The sequence below is a fragment of the Sinohyriopsis cumingii genome, chromosome 14, assembly GCF_028554795.1.
Source record: "Sinohyriopsis cumingii isolate HCF-2022 chromosome 14, ASM2855479v2, whole genome shotgun sequence".
Taxonomy (NCBI): Eukaryota; Metazoa; Mollusca; class Bivalvia; order Unionida; family Unionidae; genus Sinohyriopsis; species Sinohyriopsis cumingii.
This window is the reverse complement of record NC_142974.1, coordinates 102968716-102990778: the sequence shown is the minus strand read 5'-3', so window position 1 is coordinate 102990778 and position 22063 is coordinate 102968716. Positions and strand designations below refer to the sequence as shown.

The window sequence follows — 22063 nt, the reverse complement described above, 5'->3', positions numbered from 1 at the left end:
CTCAAGAGATATCTGCAATTTAACAATACATATCCAAAGCAGGCACAATGAAAATTTGGAGAAATTAAATTCTAAACGAGAACCCTTAGCGTATACAGAGGAAACGGTAACACGTTAATTACTGCTACAGGAACAACAACATACAACATATAACAGCTTGCAGTTGGAGATGTAGTTTAGGAAATTTATAGGAAAATTCGATAATAGATTGGCGTTAGAGAGATAGAGAAAGCCTACAATTTACTCTTCAGTATTACTAAGGCAACAAGCACAACTTTGGAACAGGTTACAGAACTAATGGGAACAGAAGAAGAACAGGGTAAAATTCGCAAAATAGCAAAACGCACTAAGGAATCACAAAAATGATGCAAGAGTAAATGCAAAGTCTATTATGCGTTAGCCAGCGGCGATGGCTGAAGTCGAAGAACAGGTTGGTGTAATTGGAAAAGCCGTCGTGTACTTGCCAAGGCACCAGTGTACTTAATAAAGACGATAACGAGGCAGTTGCTGAAATACCGGACGTGCCACGCGAGTACAAGTTACAAATGCATGTACCGGTTCAATTCTTTATGGAAACAGCTCTCGAAGCGATCTTCACAAATCTAATTATTGTAGGTCTTTGCAGACCCGACAACTGGAAAGAGTACATGATAAAAATGTCATTAAGATACATGATAAGTACATGGATAAAGAATAGCCTCAAATGGTATTCAGAGAGTTTACTGGAAAGATGTAAGCTCACTGTGTTCTGCGGAATCATTTTGCACAAACGCATATATATAAGATACATGTGCAACTATGTACCGACTAAAACGTGTAATAAGACAACAGCAACACGTGCAACAGTAAAATTTATTTCTAATACAACATAAACAAAATATACAACAAACACAAGAAAGAAAACAAAAAAACAAGAAATGGAACAAAGAAGAAAAACATGCATTCATACAGAAAGAAGAAAAAATGAAGAGGTCTTGTGGACTATGTGACCCCGACGACCTCACAAAGAAGATATACAACAAAACACAAGAAAGAAAACAAGAATAATTTCTAAAACAACACGAAAAAGACAAGACATGAAACAAAGAAGAAAGACACATGCATCCATACAGTAAGAAAAAAAAATGAAGCGGTCTTGTGAACTAAGTGACCCCGACGACCTCGTAAATCGATCGGAAAAACTCGTGGAATTAATTCGAACGGGCAACAATGCAACTCATTTGTGTTTACATCGAATCATTTATCAGCATGTTATATGGTAGAACATCCTACAGGCGTGTACTGTACTAGATCAATCATTGACGAGGTCCGGTAAAGATTCTAAAATGTATTTACGTGAACACGAGCAAACACGACGCTTCATGTTTGCAATTGAATCTTTACAATATTTTGTTCAATCCGGACAGTCGTCATTAAGAACGGTTGTTGCTTGACATAATGATCTTCCAGAAGATCAATAATTGTGTGTGCCGGACCTTCTGGGACAGGATATCATGTCGGGCCTGACATTATCAGTGTTACGTCAACGACCCCGAACAATCTAACATGTAACTCCATCAGTGGTAGATATGAAAGCACGTCTGAACCAACAGGCGTAGATGCGGGAGGCATAGCCTCTCAGTGTTCTATAATGTTTGGGTTTTCACATACTGTGGAACCAGGCGATTTGATATTAATTACGCCCGCGGCACCTGTATATCTTCCATGTCATAATAATCGGCTGAAACATGTTCCTTTTACCCTTGTGGATCAAGACGGGCAAGTTGTTATTTTCGACGTGAAACGATGACGATACAAATGTATATTTGTTATAGATCTGGTATTGAATATAATGATAGTCGAACTTAGACGTGTGAACGCGAAAGAATCCGTTTACACGGCATAATGTGCAACTGGCCTCAGTAACGTTGTTCGTAAATTACTTACAGTTGCACCAAAGGTGCTTGTTGCATTATCATATCGAGCTTAATCAATCGCTAAACAAACTGCGATGCGAGTTGGTGATAGCATCAAAAACCTGTGGATCGGATGAAAAAAAACTGGGATTATAAGCGGATCATTCGCTTTGAGATCGACAACAACTGTTAGTTACTCGAGCACCATCGAACGCAGTTACACAGCAATCAACATAAACAAATGCTAGCTGCCGTTGATAAAATCATCAATGAGGCCGCTCAGCAACAAGTGTCAGATTCGTTGGTTGCAAAGCTGGCAATGTGAAATGGATTACGGTTGAGAACTTGAGTGGACTAGAATGACCATCATGGTTTTGCCTGTAACTGTTCTGCGTAATTGTATGAATCTTACCTGGGCCACTTCATTTTCATAGATTATTGATACTGTGACCTAGGAAAGTAACAGAAACCCAAAACCAGCACAATGACACGCATCTCAGGAAACAAAAGAGGAAAGCCTATCGGTCAGAGATTTGGCAACCGCATCATCACTTTTCATAGTCAGCACATATCCAGTGGTTGTTGTTGTTGTTTTGGGTGTTTAATGCCATATTAGCGTATGATAAGCTACACGTGACGGCAAGTATAACTGGTGGAGGAAGAACCCTGATAACGTCATTTTAAGAACCACCGACCCACTATTGCACCATACTATCTCACAAAACTTTGAAAATTGCTTACAAGTGGTTTGGAAGGCTCAGCAATTATTTAAATAAAACTGCCAAACATAAAGGTTTTCAAAGATATCTTCAACTGTCCCGTAAACATTAGTTACATTTTAATAAAAATAATCCTCAAAAATTACTTGTTAGTATATATTGTCACAATTGTAATTTAGGTCCCTGCTTTAATATACTAGCCAAATCACCGTGAAACCCAAGCACCCACCCAACTGCCCAACCCCGAACTTAGAATGAACATACTAGTAGACACGTGACCCTTTTTCGAACTCTGTAGGATATGTTGACAACAGAGCGATTAATTTAGACAAACCATTTTACCGGTACAAAACAATACTATACTAAGTGAACAAGTTGAACCAGAACTCGTGTGCGTTACATTCTTATCAAGGTATATATATCGCGTTAGACGACAGTGAGCCACCAGGACGTAATGGGTTCTTTTCAAATGCAGGTGTTTGTTTAAAGCTGATATTGCTCAACTGTGCTCTTCTGATATTTTGCCAGGTATGTGTAATCCATCATTACCCTGATATCGTTTCACGAAGAGACTATGGGGAGGCCATTTAAAAGGTTTGATTTATTGTTAATCTTGAAGTGAAGAAGAATCTTATTTATTCACCTACACGTTAAATTACTTTTAATCGTTAACTTTGAAATGTGACTCGTCCTAATCATTCACTGTGTTTGATTATATTGAATCAATGTAAAGGCAGGGGATCGATTCATTTTAAAGGACGTAACTGATAAGTCCACAACACTATTAAACTTGACCTCAAATTTATATTCCTTACACTTTGCGTCTAGGTTAGGCCGTTGTTAAACACATAGTGGCTAGCATCCATTGTGCATTTGTGGATTATTGAAGGATGCAAAGTCAGTGTTTCAAGCATCGATTCTGCATTTTGGAAGGATACACACGAAATGATTTATACAGACGATACGATGCAAACGCATGGACATCAATGTAAACTACGCAAGTAACAAAGCCCTAATACACGGGTGATGTTTACTGATGAATAAGTACAGTGTATAGCTGACAGGTCTTGAGTGTTTCATGCAGATTTAAAAATATTACCTGGCAGTAGATTTCACGCCTCATATGTAAAATGGAAGAAAAAGCGGCGTAGTAAGACCTTTATTGTTGTACTGTAGTATTATTGTCATCGCTATTATCGTCACCACCACCACAGTTAGTAAAGGTATAAGTCGACAACACTGTTATAGAACGCTAACAAAAGAACCATTACCTTATCAGTGGTGATAGTGGTGTTTAATGATATGCTGAGAGGTAATTTGATTTAGCTGAAGTGGCAGTTATTGCTGTTGTGGTGGTGGTAGTGGTGGTTGTAGTTCTTGGAGGAAGGGAGAAGGAAGGAAAAATGAAGGGGTAAAGAGGATTTCAACTAATAGTAGTTGTATATGCTGGACTAAGAAAAAGAAGAAAGAATATACAGATTGATGTACTCAAGTTACTGTGTTCAAATAAATAACTGACATTCATTTATTTAAACTTCTGAGTTTGGCGGTGACAACATGACCTTTATTCATACTTCCCCGTAATTCTATTATATGTACATTATAGGCCTGCATTTGCTTGAACAAACCAGATAAAACATGTATACATATCGTAACAGAAGTCATTCTATCCACTAAACGTCCTTGAAGTAATTGCTTGCAATAACATACATCAGAAAGGCGTGACAGCCTATTGATAACCTAGTTGAATATTCATCCAGGTAAGGTCTCATATTCATAACCCAGCTGGTCGCTATATGGTAACGAAATTCTCTGCATTTATTAGTTGGTTTGTTTACAGCAACAAGATTTTGACCAGTAAGCATAAAATAAATTTTGCCCAGGGAGCATAGAAGAAATACATAGTGTGGATTTAGAAAGATTTGATTTTGAGGCATTTATAGAAATTTTATAGGTATCAGGTTTCTTTATATGATTATAAAATTGGACAAATACACATTTATATTAATTGGGTTCACAAATGGTGTGTGTGTGTGTGTGTGGACTACTATATAGACACTGTATTTTTCAGGTATCATTCTAACTAAACATGTTCTTATTTATATCACCTGTTTTCACAATATGGAATTCGTATCTAGTCGTTGTATGAAATGCTGTTTTAATGACATTAATGTCGAAGGTATTTATTATCCAGTAATGACACATATGGATTGCATGGTTTAGTGCAGACTTGACACAACTGCATAGAATGGCTTAGTTCAGATACAGATCTGTAAATTACCTATCGTTATGGTAACGACTTAAGTGTAGGACGGTAGTGACTATAATAAGCACTCTAGTGCATACAGTTGTTGAAATGGAATTTTTTTGAAAGGATTACTATTTTGTAGACAACAAGAAGTCACTGAGTAAAGAACGTAGTTATGGATGTTTCTACTAGTTTCTAATCACGCTATCCCGATATGAAAGAATGAAGACGTCGATCGTATTATCATGACAAGTCTATATGTGTCAGAATCGTTATTAAGAAACAATAAATATGTTCATCAATCAGACTCGTTACTCAGCTGGTTAACTAAAACGTTTCCTTGAATTATTTATAGGACATTAATTTCAACTACATGAATAAAGTTGTAATTCTGATGTACCACACATATCTTGGATAGTAATTCGATACAAGTTTTAATGATTATAGTATACGATGGCTGATGTACCACACATATCTTGGGTAGTAATTCGATACGAGTTTTAATGATTATAGTATACGATTGCTGATGTACCACACATATCTTGGGTAGTAATTCAATACGAGTTTTAATGATTATAGTATACGATGGCTGATGTACCACACATATATTGGGTAGTAATTCGATACAAGTTTTAATAATTATGTACACGATGGCTGATGTACCACACATATCTTGGGTAGTAATTCGATACGAGTTTTAATAATTATAGTATACGATTGCTGATGTACCACACATATATTGGGTAGTAATTCGATACAAGTTTTAATGATTATAGTATACGATGGCTGATGTATCACACATATATTGGGTAGTAATTCGATACGAGTTTTAATGATTCTAGTATACGATTGCTAGCCTCTTGTAACACCTGAAAGTACAACATGCTTGGCTTTCATTATTCTAAAATAGGGTGTCTATTCAAGCTTGCAATGTCATTTTAACATAAGTTATATTGTTTCTCACCTGTTTGGTACAATTCAATAAATAGTGTTGTTTAACATAAAAGCAAATTATGTTAATAATCAATAAACATAAGGTTTTAATTCTAGTAAATAAAGCTGTTGAAGATAAAAGTAAACAATTTACATAAATAATCCAAACAAAATGAAAGTTTTCTTAATCAAAGTGATCCATTCTGAAATATAATCACGTTATAATAAATAATCTTGTTACGCATACAAGATAACCATTCAAATTATAATCTTTTTAAATATAATAGAAGATCATTCTAATAAATAATCCTGTCACACATAATAGAAGATCATTCTAATAAATAATCCTGTCACACATAATAGAGGATCATTCTAATAAATAATCCTGTCACACATAATAGAAGATCATTCTAATAAATAATCATGTTACACATAATGGAGGATCATTCTAATAAATAATCCTGTCACACATAATAGATGATCATTCTAATAAATAATCCTGTCACACATAATAGAGGATCATTCTAATAACTAATCCTGTCACACATAATAGAAGATCATTCTGATAAATAATCCTGTCACACATAATGGAGGATCATTCTAATAAATAATCCTGTCACACATAATGGAGGATCATTCTAATAAATAATCCTGTCACGCATAATAGGAGATCATTCCAATAAATAATCCTGTCACACATAATAGATCATTCTAATAAATAATTCTGTCACACATAATAGAAGATCATTCTAATAAATAATCCTGTCACACATAATGTAAGATCATTCGAACAGAAGATTATTCTAGTAATAAATCCGAATGAACATAAAAGTAAATCATTTTCATAAATTAATCGTGTTAAATACAAAGTCAAAGTATTCGATTAAACAAACCAAGCAAGTGTAACGGTAATAATTCTAATAAATAATCAGAATTAATATAAATGTTAGTCATTGTAATATGTCATCCTGTTAATTGTAAAAATGTAAATAGTTTTAATAATAAGGCCTAGTAAACATGAAAGTAAATCGTTCTTATAAAAGTCCTGATAAACATAAAGTAAATAATTTAAAGAAATAATCATAATAAACAAAAAGGAAGTTATATTAATTACCATCAAAGTAAGTCATTTTATAAAATAACCCTGCTTGACATGAATTATTGATTATTGTAAACAATCCCAATAAAAATAAAACAATTCTTTTAAGAAACATTCCTAATGAACATAAAATGAACGTAAATCATTCTAATAAAAAATTATGTTAAAGATAAAAATAAATTGCTCATAAATTTTAATAAACAATCACATTCAACATAAAAGTAAAATATTTTAATAAATAATCATGTAACACATAATAGTGGATCATTCAAATTAACAATCCAGTTAAAAACAAAGGTAAATCTCTACACTTTATAGGCCTAATAAATAAAACAGTGAACCATTCAAAGAAATAAGCATTTTAAAGGGAAATAAATTATTCTGGTGAATAATTCTGTAAAACATACAGGTAAGTCATTCTAAAACATTAAGCCAAATAAACATAGAATGAATCATTCTTATAAATAATTCTATTAAACATAAAATTAAATCATTATAATAAACCATCCTTCTGAAGATTAGAATAGATTATTCCTATAAAAATAATACGGACACAATAATATGATTTGAAGTAGTATTACCAATCATTATCACAATTAATCATGTTAACATAAAAGTAGATCGTTAAATGCAATAACCCTAATGCACATACAGTTAAGTGATGTGAACTAAACAACGACTTTAAACATAGAAAAGATGATTTTAATAAACAAACATGTTAAACAAAAAAACTGAATAATTTTGATACAAAAACACCCAATGAACATAACAGAACATCATTCCAAAATAAAATGCCAGCAAACATAAAATCATTTGATTCTATTATTCAGATTAAAAACAAAAGTAAATAATTACGACAGTAATCCTGTCAAACATAAAAGCAAATCATGCTATTAATTACGCCTGGAAAACGTAAAAAATAATTCGAAAAAAATAATAATGTTAAAACTAAAAGAAAATGATTCTTATAAATAATTTATGGTGAATATAAATAAATATTTATAACCAGCAATTGAATAAAGACAGTAGTAACTGATAGTAATGAAAACATGTTAAACATGAAAGTAAATCATTTGAATCAAAACATTCGGTTAAAAATAAACATAATTCATAGTAATAAATAATCCGGATAAACATAAAACATAACCATTTTTAGAAATAATCCTAATGAACATAACAATTAATCGCGGTAATAAAAGGTCTCAATAAACATAAAAGTGAAACATTCTAATAAAGAATCCTACTAAACCTAAAAGTAAACGATTTTCATTAAAAAAAATCCTGATAAACAAAGAAGTGAAAAGAAAAGAATAAAAATCATAAAATTGCTTTGATATTGATACATGGAGAGGAAGCAAAAACAATTATATATCAATTACTTCGTTATCCAGGTTCATCAATAGCAGCACCGATCATCATGAGAGAACTTGTGTTTGTAGGAGACTGAAAATACATTCTTATATTACGTCTCGATCCCCAGTAAGTTAAAGCAACACGATGGCAACAGCAATGTCGCAAGAAAATATTTGCAGACTGGTCAAAGATAGAACTCTGGAACTAGAATACAAAGGTATGTAATAGATAATTAATACAGCAACCAAGGAGTTGTTTACTAAAACGTCAGTACGCATACATGGTGTTCTGAATGTACTAAAATTATTATGGTAGAAATTAAATATCATCCTCACCATTTCAATAAGTCTGAATCTAAACGACATAGTTAAATGTCAGTTACTAGAAAAAGTCCAAGGTACTTAATGAAATTTTTAGTGAATCGATACATAATGAAATCTTTTAATGAATTGACACGTTCTGAAAGCTTTTAATGAATTGACACGTTCTGAAAGCTTTTAATGAATTGATACATATTGAACTCTTTAAACGAATCAATACGTAATTCATACTATTGAAATCATTTAGTGAGTTGATATGTAATGAAATCTTTAAGTGTACTGATACATTTTGAAATCTTTTAGTGAATTGATACGTAATTCATACTATTGAAATCATTTAGTGAGTTGATATGTAATGAAATCTTTTAGTAGTTTGATGCGTAATTACATCTTTTACGGGATTGATAGGTACTGAAAATATTTTAGTGGACTGATACGTACGTAAATCTTTTAGTGGTTTCATACGCACTGAAATATTTTAGTGGATTGATACGTACTGAAATATTTTAGGGAATTAATATGCAATGGAATACTTTAGTGGTTTGATATGTAATTCAATCTTGAAGTGGATTCATATGTAATGAAAACTTTAAGCGGACTGATGCGTAATTAAATATTTTAGAGGATCGACAGGTAATGAAATCTTTTAGTTGATTGATACGTAATGACATTTTTTAGTTGACTGATACGTAATTAAATTTTTTAGTGGATTGATACGTAATGAAATTTTTTGTTGACTGATAGGTAATGAAATATTTTAGTGGATTAATACGTAATGACATTTTTTAGTTGGCTGATACGTAATTAAATATTTTAGTGGATTGATACGTAATGACATTTTTTAGTTGACTGACACGTACTGAAATCTTTTAGTGGATTGATATGTACTGAAATCTTTTAGTGAATTAATATGCAATGGAATACTTTAGTGGTTTGATATGTGATTCAATCTTTAAGTGGATTCATATGTAATGAAAACTTTTAGCGACTGATGCGTAAATAAATATTTTAGAGGATCGATTGGTAATGAAATCTTTTAGTGGATTGATACGTAATTAAATCTTTTAGTGGATTGATACGTGATGGCATTTTTTAGTTGACTGATACGTAATTAAATCTTTTAGTGGATTGATACGTAATTAAATCTTTTAGTGGATTGGTAAGCAATGAAATCGTTTAGCACATTTACTGACAGTGTCTTTTACCTCCGCTAAGTCGGACTTAAATCATCAGAATTGCTTCAATTTTTCTTTCTTTCTGATGATAAAGTTACGGTATTAAGTATGTCTTTTTATATTTTGCATTAGTTGAAAAATAAGATACAGTTTCAGTGGTGATACTTTTGAAAAGGAAAGATTATGACAGTTTCTACATTGTCTATGAAGTCAAAGACAGACTTCCATTTGTGCGAGTATAGTTTGCAGGAACACGATTATATTTTTTTTGGAATTTTGCTTTTCATTTGCTTAACACCACTAGAACACAAAAGTCAAAGCTAGACAGGTGCATGCTTTATTTCAGCTCTGTAAAACCCTAAATTTGTTTGTGTTATTGCTCAGTGATTCGACCGTATAATGTGGGGTAGCTTATCAACATACACACAATTTTGCATCCCATCCAGCAATATTCCAATAGGGTTTGGTAGCTTCATGTCATATACCACAAATCTCTTGTCTGCTGAAACATGTGTTCATGAAAAATGCGTGTACCCTTGCAGACATTCCCTCATTATGCCTAAATTCCCTAGGATCACATGATCCACCTAATGGTTAGACATTGATAACATTATGTATCTTAGCGGTCTGACACAGATAACATGATCCATCTAATGGTTAGACATCGATAATATAATGCATCTTACCGGTCTGACACAGATAACATGATCCATCTAATGGTTAGACATTGATAACATAAAGCTTCTTACCGGTCTGACTCAGATAACATGATTATTAATCAGTGATTAGGCCGAATACAGGACTTACGGTACTAAAGATATGAAAGACTGGGGACGATTCTAAAAGTAGATCATAAAATATAGTATCTATGAGTTCGGCTAGCCACGATTATTTCATAATGAAAGTAAAATTTGATTAAAAGGAATCTTTTGAGAGATTATCCTTCCTGCAACTGAAAACAGGTGCGTTATTTTATTGATGGAATTTCACTTATTTTACAGACTTGAATTTGGAAAGTCATTACTAAAAGTAGTACTTGACTCTTTGGTGCAGAATTGAAAGAACACGTTTTAAATACATGTCGATGAAGAAAATGTCTCGATTCACTGTCGTCAAAGACATGTCTATGTTGACTCATGCCTCTTTGATCACGAGCATTCGAAAATTTAAAGTTATCGAATTTTTAATATTATTGAATTTTTAATATCATGGTGTTTATATACGTTTATTATGGGAACTGAATTCGTACCTTGAGTCATACAGTGGCGAAATTTGCTCTCCACTCTTCCCTATTATTTCATCCAAACATGCAACGTGTCAATAGGAATTGTTTTACATGTTGTCAAGGACAATGGTTGAATCCTTGCAGAATTTCGCGAATCATAGTTTCTCTAGGGTTATCGTGTTGTAAATGTAAATTTAGCTGAATGTAAATATGAAAAGTTATATATATATATATATATATATATATATATATATATATATATATATATATATATATATATATATATATATATATTATACTTATATGCAGCAAACACGTAATTCTTTAAGTACTGTATTCAGGGTTGACACTATTATTTCAAAATTAAATATCTTGTTGTAGAGGTTGACGCTGCTTATTTCCATGTAATCATACTATCAGGGTTGACACTACCCTTGTCAATTTTAAAATCTTTCTATCATGGTTGACGGTTCCTTTTAAATTTTTTACAATTTTGCTAGTCTTGCTATCAGTGTTGACGTTGCTTATTTCAGCGTTAACCATCTTGCTATCAGGGTTGACGCTGCTTATTTCAGTGATAACCATCTTGCTATTAGGATTGACGCTACTATTTCAGTGCAAACAATATTGATGTCATAGTTCACGCTGCTTATTTCAGTGATAACCATTTCCTATCAAAGTTGATGCTGCTTATTTTCAGTGATAACCATCTTGCTATCAGGGTTAATGCTGCTTATTTTCAGCGCTAACCATCTTGCTATCAGGGTTAACGCTGCTTATTACAGCGTTAACCATCTTGCTATCAGGGTTGATGCTGCTAATTTCAGTGTAAACCATCTTGCTATTAGAGTCGACGCTGCTTATTTCAGTGTTAACCATCTTGCTATCAGGGTTGATGCTGCTTATTTCAGTATTAACCATCTTGCTATCAGGGTTGACGCTGTTTATTTCAGTGTTAACCATCTTGCTATCAGGGTTGACTTTGCTTATTTCAGTGTTAACCATCTTGTTATCAGTGTTGACGCTGCTTATTTCAGTGTTAATCAGAGTGCTATCAGAGCTGATGCTGCTTATTTCAGTATTAACCATCTTGCTATCAGGGATGACGCTGCTTATGTCAGTGTTAACAAACTTGATCATGAGGGTTTACTCTACTTTCTTAAATCTTAACAATCGTGCTTGCTTCACTGTCAAAGATCTTACTATCAGGGATGATGCTGCTGTCTTAAATCTTAACATTCGTGCTGTCAGGATTGAATCTGCTTATTTCGGTTTTAACAATCTTACTATTAGGGTTGGCGCTACGTATTACAATTCTAACATTCTTACTATGCGGACTGATGCTGTTATTTGCATTTTAACAATCTTACTGTCAGGGTTGAGGCTGCTTATTTCAGTCTTAAAAAATCATACTATCAGGGTTGTCGCTGTTTATTTTGAATCTCAACCTTCGTTCCCTCAGGATTGAAGCTGCTTATTTCAATATTGAAAATCTTGCTATCAGGGTTGTCTCTGCATATTTCAATATTAAAAATCTTGCTATCGGGGTTGTCTCTGCTTATTTCAATATTAAAAATCTTGCTCTTAGGGTTATCCCTGCTTATTTCAATATTAAACATCTCGCTCTCAGGATTGACGCTGCTTATTTCAATATTGCCAAATCTTGCTCTCAGGGTTGTCTGTGCTTTTTTTCAGTATTAAAAATCTTGCTATCAGGATTGTCTCTGCTTATTTCAATATTAAACATCTCGCTCTCAGGATTGACGCTGCTTATTTCAATATTGCCAAATCTTGCTCTCAGGGTTGTCTCTGCTTATTTCAGTCTTAAAAATCATACTATCAGGGTTGCCGCTGTTTATTTGAATCATAACAATCGTTCTCTCATGATTGACGCTGCTTATTTCAATATTAAAAATCTTGCTATCAGGATTGTCTCTGCTTATTTCAATATTAAAAATCTTGCTATCAGGATTGTCTCTGCTTATTTCAATATTAAAAATCTTGCTATCAGGGTTGTCTCTGCTTATTTCAATATTAAAAATCTTGCTATCAGGATTGTCTCTGCTTATTTCAATATTAAAAATCTTGCTATCAGGATTGTCTCTGCTTATTTCAATATTAAAAATCTTGCTATCAGGATTGTCTCTGCTTATTTCAATATTAAAAATCTTGCTATCAGGATTGTCTCTGCTTATTCAATATTAAAAATCTTGCTATCAGGAATGTCTTTGCCTATTTCAAGATTAAAAATCCTGCTAACAGGATTGTCTTTGCTTATTTCAAGATTAAAAATCTTGCTATCAGGATTGTCTCTGCTTATTTCAATATTAAAAATCTTGCTATCAGGATTGTCTCTGCTTATTCAATATTAAAAATCTTGCTATCAGGATTGTCTTTGCCTATTTCAAGATTAAAAATCCTGCTAACAGGATTGTCTTTGCTTATTTCAAGATTAAAAATCCTGCTATCAGGATTGACGATGCTTATCTGAATGCTATGTATATTGCTATCCGGATTGGATCTGCTTGTTTCAACGTTAACACTATTGCTCATCTGCTTGAAGCTGCTTATTTGGATGTTAACGATCTTGCTGTCAGGGTTGACGCCGCTATTTTAATGTTATCATCACTGAATGTAATTTGTAAATCTTCATGTATTCTGCAACATTTCACGATATTTTATTTGTCTGAAACTGAATAATCAATATTTGTGTTATGTTGTATTTTATTTTATAACACATCCATCTTTGACAACATTCTTTTCGCATTCAAGTGTGTAAACAAATGCACATTATCACTCAATACTCAAATTGCTGATTTTATGTTAAACTCGTTAAATATTTATAACACCTCCCTCAAAAAACCTTTTGAATTCATCACATATTAGTTATTAATCATTTTTATAATGTACATGATTTTTTCACTTTATTTTACACTCAGCTGTATGCAAAATATAGATTATTTTTTGATTCAAAGAACTAAAGTGCATCTTTTTACCGCTATGGTCGAGGGACATGATATGGATTTACGTTGTTTACTGTATATTTAAAAAATAATTGACTCTGAAATGCTCCTGTAAGGAATAAATAACTTCTAAAACTTTTTAAATGTTTTAAGTTATTTTTTAAAAAAAATGAGTGATTCAGAATTAAAACGTTTTTTGATTAGAGAATTGCCAGATATTTCTCGATGCATTTTAAATTTACCTATGTACTAAAACTCAAGAAAAAGACCGTATTATTATTTAAACATCCTAAACAGGGACAATTTATTTACACCTTTTCCATCCCACTTCACGTTTAAGGTCCTGTGAGCTGCTGGGTGAGGACAAAGATTTAGATGAATATATTTTGGAACTACAATCTCCATAGAGCTTTCATGGATCATCCGTTAAATATCAAAACGCAAATGAGGTCGTTTAGCACCATTGAACCAAAGTAACACGTGATTGTTCCCTTTATATATAAAACACAGCTCTGGAAACATAGGTCATAAATTAAATCAGTGTACCTAGTATTGCTAGGCTAGACGTAGTTACGTAAATTCCACCTGTCAATATCAGATAAAATATTTGATATAAAATAATGCTGATGAATTTATAATACCATATATTCAAAATATGACCTTATATATTCGATTTATGAGATCATAAATGATAGACGTTCATTTTCTGATATCGTAAAATAATATATCATAAATTCAGTTAATTGATATTCGCAAATAAGGAAAAGGAAAACCGAATAATCGTACCAGCGTAATTAAACCATTTTTAAAAAAAAGATTAATTTATATCACATTTATTTTTAATAAGCATGGTATTCTCTAAACGAAAAACATGATACTCTTTTTTCCTTTCTTACTATCGACTTCACATATACCATTCTTTTGTGGCCTCAAGCATTAACATGGAATGTAAGGTGACTAAATAAACATTACAAGTAGATGACATAAATTGTAAATTAAAATAAAATGTTGAGAAACTTTAATGAGCACAAGTAAATGGCTAGATCAATACTTGAATATAGTACGAAACCAAATTCATATAAATAGCACCCATCATAAAAACTAATTGTATCCGCATTAAATAACCTCCCTCAGTCGGTGTAGACGGAATTCAGATTACCTACCCGCACCCCACCCACCCCCCATTCTCGGGCATCCAAACCTTCACTGTCATTTACCCTCTTTCTTAAAACATGATGCCCAGTATGATAATCCTCTCTTAATCAGTGTAACGATTCAAGTTACAAGAACAAACGACTGCCGGGCTGACGGAAAAGATCACTCACAGTATATCTGACTGTTTGTTCTCGGGCAAAACACTTTAACACAATTGTCTCCGCATTAAATAACGTACTTGTCCTTGCTGTGCTTTAGAACACCAAATCAAACCAAACCAAATATCTGTAAAACAGAAAGTTTACTGGCCTTTAATTTGCTACACAATATCATTTTCTGGAGACCAATACAAATTATTAATATAATGAAGAGGAAAGAGAAGTAGAAAGTTGCTTTTCACGCACAAGTTGGATATTTAAAACAATGGAGACCATATATCGAGTCGTCTGCTCATATAATATTCCTGAAAACACTTCCAACTGCATAATAAATAAATTTTCAGTTAACAGAAAAAAGCCCCACCCCGGAAGGATAAGATTAACAAAAAAAAAAAAAAAAAAAAAAAAAAAAAAAATCTGCAAGAAAAACAACAGGAATAATTCTCGTCACCACTATCATCATTACAACAACAACAATACGAAAATGGTAGAATGAACGAGCATTGTACGTGAACATTTTAACAAGGATGGCTATAATAAAGGTAATCATGCTTATGACGATTATATTGATAAATATTTTTAAAATGATAACAATGATGACAATGGTGATACTAATTTATTTTAAATGTTCCTATACCATTATTTCTATACCCACGTGTAAAACTAAAGTTCCAGTTATTTGTTCATTTTAAAGTATACAATCTAATTCTATGAATAAACAGTGCACAATACACTTGATAACCCCACGCTTCGACCTTGGATTGCACTGAGCATGCTTCTCAAAGTACAGCTGTACCATAAATTAAGCATTAAAGTGCCACTGGAGAAAATCGCACCTTTTGTATGTGCAATACATTAAAATTAGATCGCATTTGGTGACTACTGTGACTTTATTGCAGAATATGAATATTTTTTAAACTTCGTTGGTTGAATAAACCAGGAATTATTTCTTGCAGCGATGGGACACATTTCTGAAGATGTTAAAAGGTTGAACGCTGCTTACGTCACTATATGCTGATGACGTAACAATGAAGCGCCTCTGAGCCGAAAAGCAGACTGGTGCCCTGTCATACTTTTACGGCCTGTACGAGCAGTTGTCAACCTTGACCCTCCTAAAATAAAATGGTCATAGAGACTGTATCTAATGTAAACAAAATGGACGATGTCCGGATGATTTCCGATTTTGTATGTCCGGATAAATATCAAATAAATTTATTAGAGAAAATGATAAGTGAATCCTTAGATCTTATATCGTCTCGTTTTGTGTTTTAACTGTTTTACTGAGAGAATGTATTAAAAAGAACATGCAATTTTTGAAAACTTTATAGACGAAATGGTGGCATTCCTGTGAAAAAAAAATAAAATCGGTTGTCATATGTCTACTGACAATAACTTTCTCTTAGGTTGTAAGTGTTAACATATTGTGAATTGCAGCACAAAAAATGTTTTATGAAACAGTAATTTTGTTATCTTTTATGCACCAGCCACCGCCTCTCTGTAAACTATTAACATAGGCGTGGATAACTAAGGCGATGATTTTTTATGAAGGGATACGTAGAATGTTCACAATTATATGGACACAAATAGATCAAGGGAAACAAGATGGATGCTTTATATATTTTCTTGCTGTTGTATACAGTATAATGTGTTGCCTTGATACAGTTCATTTACAAAATGATATGGAAGTTGTATTCTCTGTGGAGTAATAGACCCTAGGAATAGTACATCTGAGACCCTTGGAATAGTACATCTGGATTCCCTGTGGTGTCATATACTCTAGTAATGGTACAGTTGTATTCCATGGGGAAGGTGGAGCACATTTCAATAGATCAACACTCTATTAAAAACCTTGAAAAGTCACATGGGCATAAAAAATCAATGTTAGTGTTATCTTCTAAGGGTATAGTAGAAAAGTATTTCTTTGAGTGGATACCCATGCATTTTTGCAAAGTGACTAAATGTATGGATGCAGACAAATCTATATACGTAAAAAGCAAGATTTTAAAATAAATCACCTTAACTTGGTATGTTTTGAAATTAATTCATCTGGCAGAGCATAGGTAGTGTCGTACTTACACTTTGGTAAAATTCATAGGAATTGTTTTTGGAGGAAACATATCTTCATCCAACCCACCATGATAATCTAGTAAGGTGTCATACTATTATACTAGTAATTGTTATATAGAATGGAAAAATCTAGCAAGGTATCATTCTGTTATGCAATTACTTGATATATGGAATGGAAATATCCAGCAAGGTGTCATTCTGTTATACTGGTACTTGATATATGGAATGGAAATATTCAGCAAGGTGTCATTCTGTTATAGTGGTTGTTAGTACATGGAATGGGAAAATGCAGCAAGATGTCATTCTTTATACTGGTACTTGATACATAGAATTGAAAAATCTAGCAAGGTGAAGTAATGGAAATGTTAATTTTATTTTACAGTTGAAAGGGAAACAGTGTGTGCCTAATAAAGATGTGGAAACCTGCTATAATAACATAAAATGTAATGAAGTAATCTACATATGCATATTAACATGTATATATTCTCTAAATGGTTGTTTCTGATGGTATCGAACAAGGTTTGTTTTAAAAACAAAGCCATATTTAAACCGTTGGTAAATGTGTACAAATTATAAACATCACTGTAATGGCATGAAAACCTACTCAAGTCATCTACATATTATAACAAAACATGTTTACTGCATTTAAGTTGTGTCTCATACATGATTGTTGATTAACCATAGTAGCAAGTTGTTTTAAAAAAAATAAACAAAGCCTCATTATAAATTTTAAATAAGTCTGCATAATTAAAACACGAGAACAGAGTCACAAGAACCTAAATGGTTCCTATGACCTGTACAATAGATCTAAATATCTGATTGCGCTTGTTTTGGTATAAATGATTTTGTTTTGTTTTTGTTGATAGCTTGTTTACAATGTGAATGCAAACAAGGCTTTGGTCAAAAAATTCAAGAATAGTTTTAAAAAAATGATACAAACTGCTTAATGGCTTGAATTCTAATCAGATCATCTTCTTATTACAAATATACTTAATAAATTCCATTTACCTATTTTGAATGATTTTAGCCAAATCTTCATTACAAGGCTTATGTCAAACAATTCCAAGCCCCAACTGTTTAGAAATGTGTAAAATATGAAAAGTTACCAAAAAGGCATGAAAGTCTAATCAGGTTATTTCAGTATAATAATACGCCTATCAAAATTCCATTTGTTAACCTAAAGTGATTTTTTAATTCTTAATGTTGCTTACAAGGTTTTGGCAAAAATTTCATACAAAAAGTACTGGTATATATATATATATATATATATATATATATATATATATATATATATTAATGTCAGTTACCAAAATCAAATCCAGTCTTTTAACTCACTAAAATAAAAAAATATTCGATATGGTTTTGTCTCACTGAATAGTTGTTTTAGATATCTTGCTTACAAGTTATAGTGTGATAGCCAGAGTGATGAATGGACAGTCCAAACCAGTTTATCGCTATCCTAAGATGGAGGCCTAAATATGAGTGCAATATATGCATTGGTTAGGTACATATTATACTGAAACCAAACATTGAACTCCTACAATTAACTACTGTTGGTGTGCTTGCTGTATGATTAACAACTGTGTACCGCTTCTGCTAGAAAAAGAGAGATAAATACTGGGTTTCGGAATTAAGTATGTGAACAGAATGAAATGTGTTCCAAGCACACACCACGACCCCCATGAAGATAGTATTTTGGCAAAACATACAAGTAGTCAGGAGAAATATGTTCATTGCTTCTTCAGAGAGAGGATTTTCATGGCGCCAAACACCCATAATTTGCTGCTATTACTTGAAGTATAAAATATACTGCTTATCTTTATTTTGTTACTGGTAAGTATGACTGCAAAGAATATCATTTATGGTGAAGATTCTTTATTCATGTAGGAATTACTTTTCATTGTCTAATTAGGTAATTAGAGACTTAATGAGATTAAAGTTCACTGATAGACTTAATTGTCTCCACAAGTGTAAAGTGCTAACCTAATTTTTACTAATAGGACTACTGTACTACATAGCAGACTTTAAGTGAAATTATGTGTTCATGTTATGGAGAAAAATCATCATCAAAAGGCACATATACAATTCAATGTCAATGTCAGTGCATCTCAGTTGGAAAAAAGGTTAACTCCCTTCAGTTATAAGTACTGTACTTATAACAAGTATGTTACATATTTCCTTGAATTTTGTGGATGGGGTGATGGTAAATGATAGTATGTTAAATGAAATTCTTTCTTTGGATTTGGGGAAGTGGGGAAAACAATTTTTACTCACAAGTCAAAAAAGGAAAGAAAATAAAACGTGTATGAAGTATGTTTCAATTTTGATTATAGTTGGTAATGAAATTGTATTTGGATCATGTTATCTGGAACTGTACGGTATTTTCAGAACAGTATGGACAGGAAATTGGGGAGGGGAGATTCTTTAGAATGTACCCTTTTTTGATAAAAAGTGTGGAAATTTAGTCCAATACAATAAATAAAATGACAGACACAGACCCTTCAGTTTCCTTCAATTAGATGTTGTTGGGAATAGCATTTTTTAGGACATGATAAGCTATACATTGCAGCCATTATAACTTGTGGTGGAAGAAGCCTGAAAAATTATGTTAAGTACCACCAACCCATGGGAAGCTAATGACATGGTTTCTCACATACCCATATGGGTCAAGTCTGAAATGTTAACCCATTGGGACACAAGTGAGATGGCAGCGATCAGTAATGATGACTACTTTTAAACCTGCACGCTGTACTGCCCACCTGCAAATGTTAAAGATAATTCATCATACTATTAATAAAAGAAATAATGAGCAACTTGTTTCACTTAAACACAAATCAAACACAATGAGCTTTAGTTACTTAATCTATTCTGATCATAATACATTTAAGGAATTAAAATTGTAACATGGAAAAATGGAGTTATCAATATCACTTTAAGTGTTACCTACACTTACTTTTCTATCATAATTTATCATTTTGTTCATAACAATCAACACAATCTAAGAAACTGACTTTCCTAAGTAAATATCCCTACACTTCGGTTGAATCTACATTTGTTGTTGTAGGTTTTAACGCCATTTTCAGCACACAATAGGCTACACATGGCGGCCAGTATTAATGGTGGAGGAAGAATCCGGGAAACCCCACCGACCCACGAGAAGCTACTGGCAAGCTTTCTCACATACCCACATTGGATGAATCCGAGACTCGAACCCACGCAGACAGAGGTGAGATGGCAGTGATCCATAATGGAGAGCACTTTAGACCAAAAGATTTAAAAATGAAATAATGGATGAGTGGGACTTGCAATGTCTAATGATGGTGATGTTCACTTGTACAAGCTGATCATACATTGCATATATAAAATGACAAATCATAGTACTTTTAAGAAGTACTGCTGTCATGCAAGACTGGACAGATAGCGGTACTTTTACGGAGTACAGCTGTAATGTATGACTGGATAGAAAACTGTACTTTTACGGAGTACTGCTGTGATGTATGACTGGATAGAAAACTACTTTAGCAGCAGAGAGGGCGATCAGACCACTTAAGGGAGTGGTCACCCTTGTGTTTGGACCAAAAAAAAATAGTGACCCTTCATAGAGGTCAATACCACGTCTACGATTATTGTTTGTCTCAAACAGAATTGTAGACGCCCCCTCTCTGCTGCTATTCATGTTGTAAAAGAAATTTTAAGTTTGATGAATATTTTTCTTTTCATCTGAATCTTCGGAATCTTCGGAATTTGTTCTATGTTTCAAGTAATATTCAAGTTCTGATGGTGGTTTTTCTATTTTTGGATTTATGTTCTTTCTGTGTTTATAATATATCATCGAACTTCTGTATTGATCTCCACCGCAATTTTTGCAAATCTGATATAATCCTCTAACGCCGTTGTTACAACCAACACAACTTCATGGACCAGCATGAGGATTTTTCTTTATAAGATAATTATGTTTCTTGCAATATTCTCCATGGCATTTTTTATCACATTTGTTAGTGGTTCCTTGACGCAGCCACGCACAGTTGTTCATTATATGAATGATATCTTTTTCATTAAATTTACACCCCTTCTGCTGATATTAATTAAAAGATTGTTATATTAAAAAATAATGGTACATTCGGAATCTCATACTGCAAGAATAGCACGAGAACGATTAGAAGCAATTAAAAAATTTCTTCCTGTCAGAGACTCATTTAGAAAAAATCTACAAGCGCAGCAAGAAGCACAAGTTGAGTATGAAGAGGACACTAAAAAACTGTTTAAGCCCGTCACTGCAGCTACTAAGAAAGTTACAACTGTCATCAAAAAAGATCTTCTTCCGGTATCAAAACAAACTGCAGCGCAGACTGAGGAGATAGCAAGAACAACTAGACAGACAGAGGAGATTTTACGAAATCTTCCACCTGGCATAGCTATGGAAATAGCTGCGGCTCAGCCTCCACCTGTTGGTGAGGAAATACTTGAAGAAATTGGAAAACTTCGTACTGATCTTGCCGATGTGCAAAAAGAACATACACCTGAACCCGAACTAGTAGAAGAAAACTTAGAATTAATTGCAAAATTCAAAGAAGGAGTTGTTGAAGAAATTAGAAATACTAAAAGAGAACAATTACCCGAAAAAATATTAAATAGTATGTTTAATAAATCTGATATTTTTAAACCCCGTTATGAAAAAGTAAATGATGATAATCTTATTAAATATATATATCGCGTATATTACAACAAAAAACAAGCTAGAGGTCCAGAATAT

General features: G+C 32.8%; 1 long non-coding RNA gene across 2 annotated transcripts; it reads left to right on the top strand.

Annotated features, from left to right (window-relative positions):
• The first annotated feature begins 2995 nt into the window (after positions 1–2995).
• Positions 2996–19122, top strand: LOC149784519 (uncharacterized). 2 transcript variants are annotated; one of them, XR_016413886.1, is made up of 3 exons: positions 2996–3208; positions 8286–8464; positions 17693–19122. It is a non-coding gene; the product is annotated as an uncharacterized LOC149784519 (long non-coding RNA). The 2 variants fall into 2 exon arrangements; XR_016413885.1 differs by having other exon boundaries at positions 3000–3142; positions 17693–19121.
• Positions 19123–22063: the final 2941 nt, after the last annotated feature.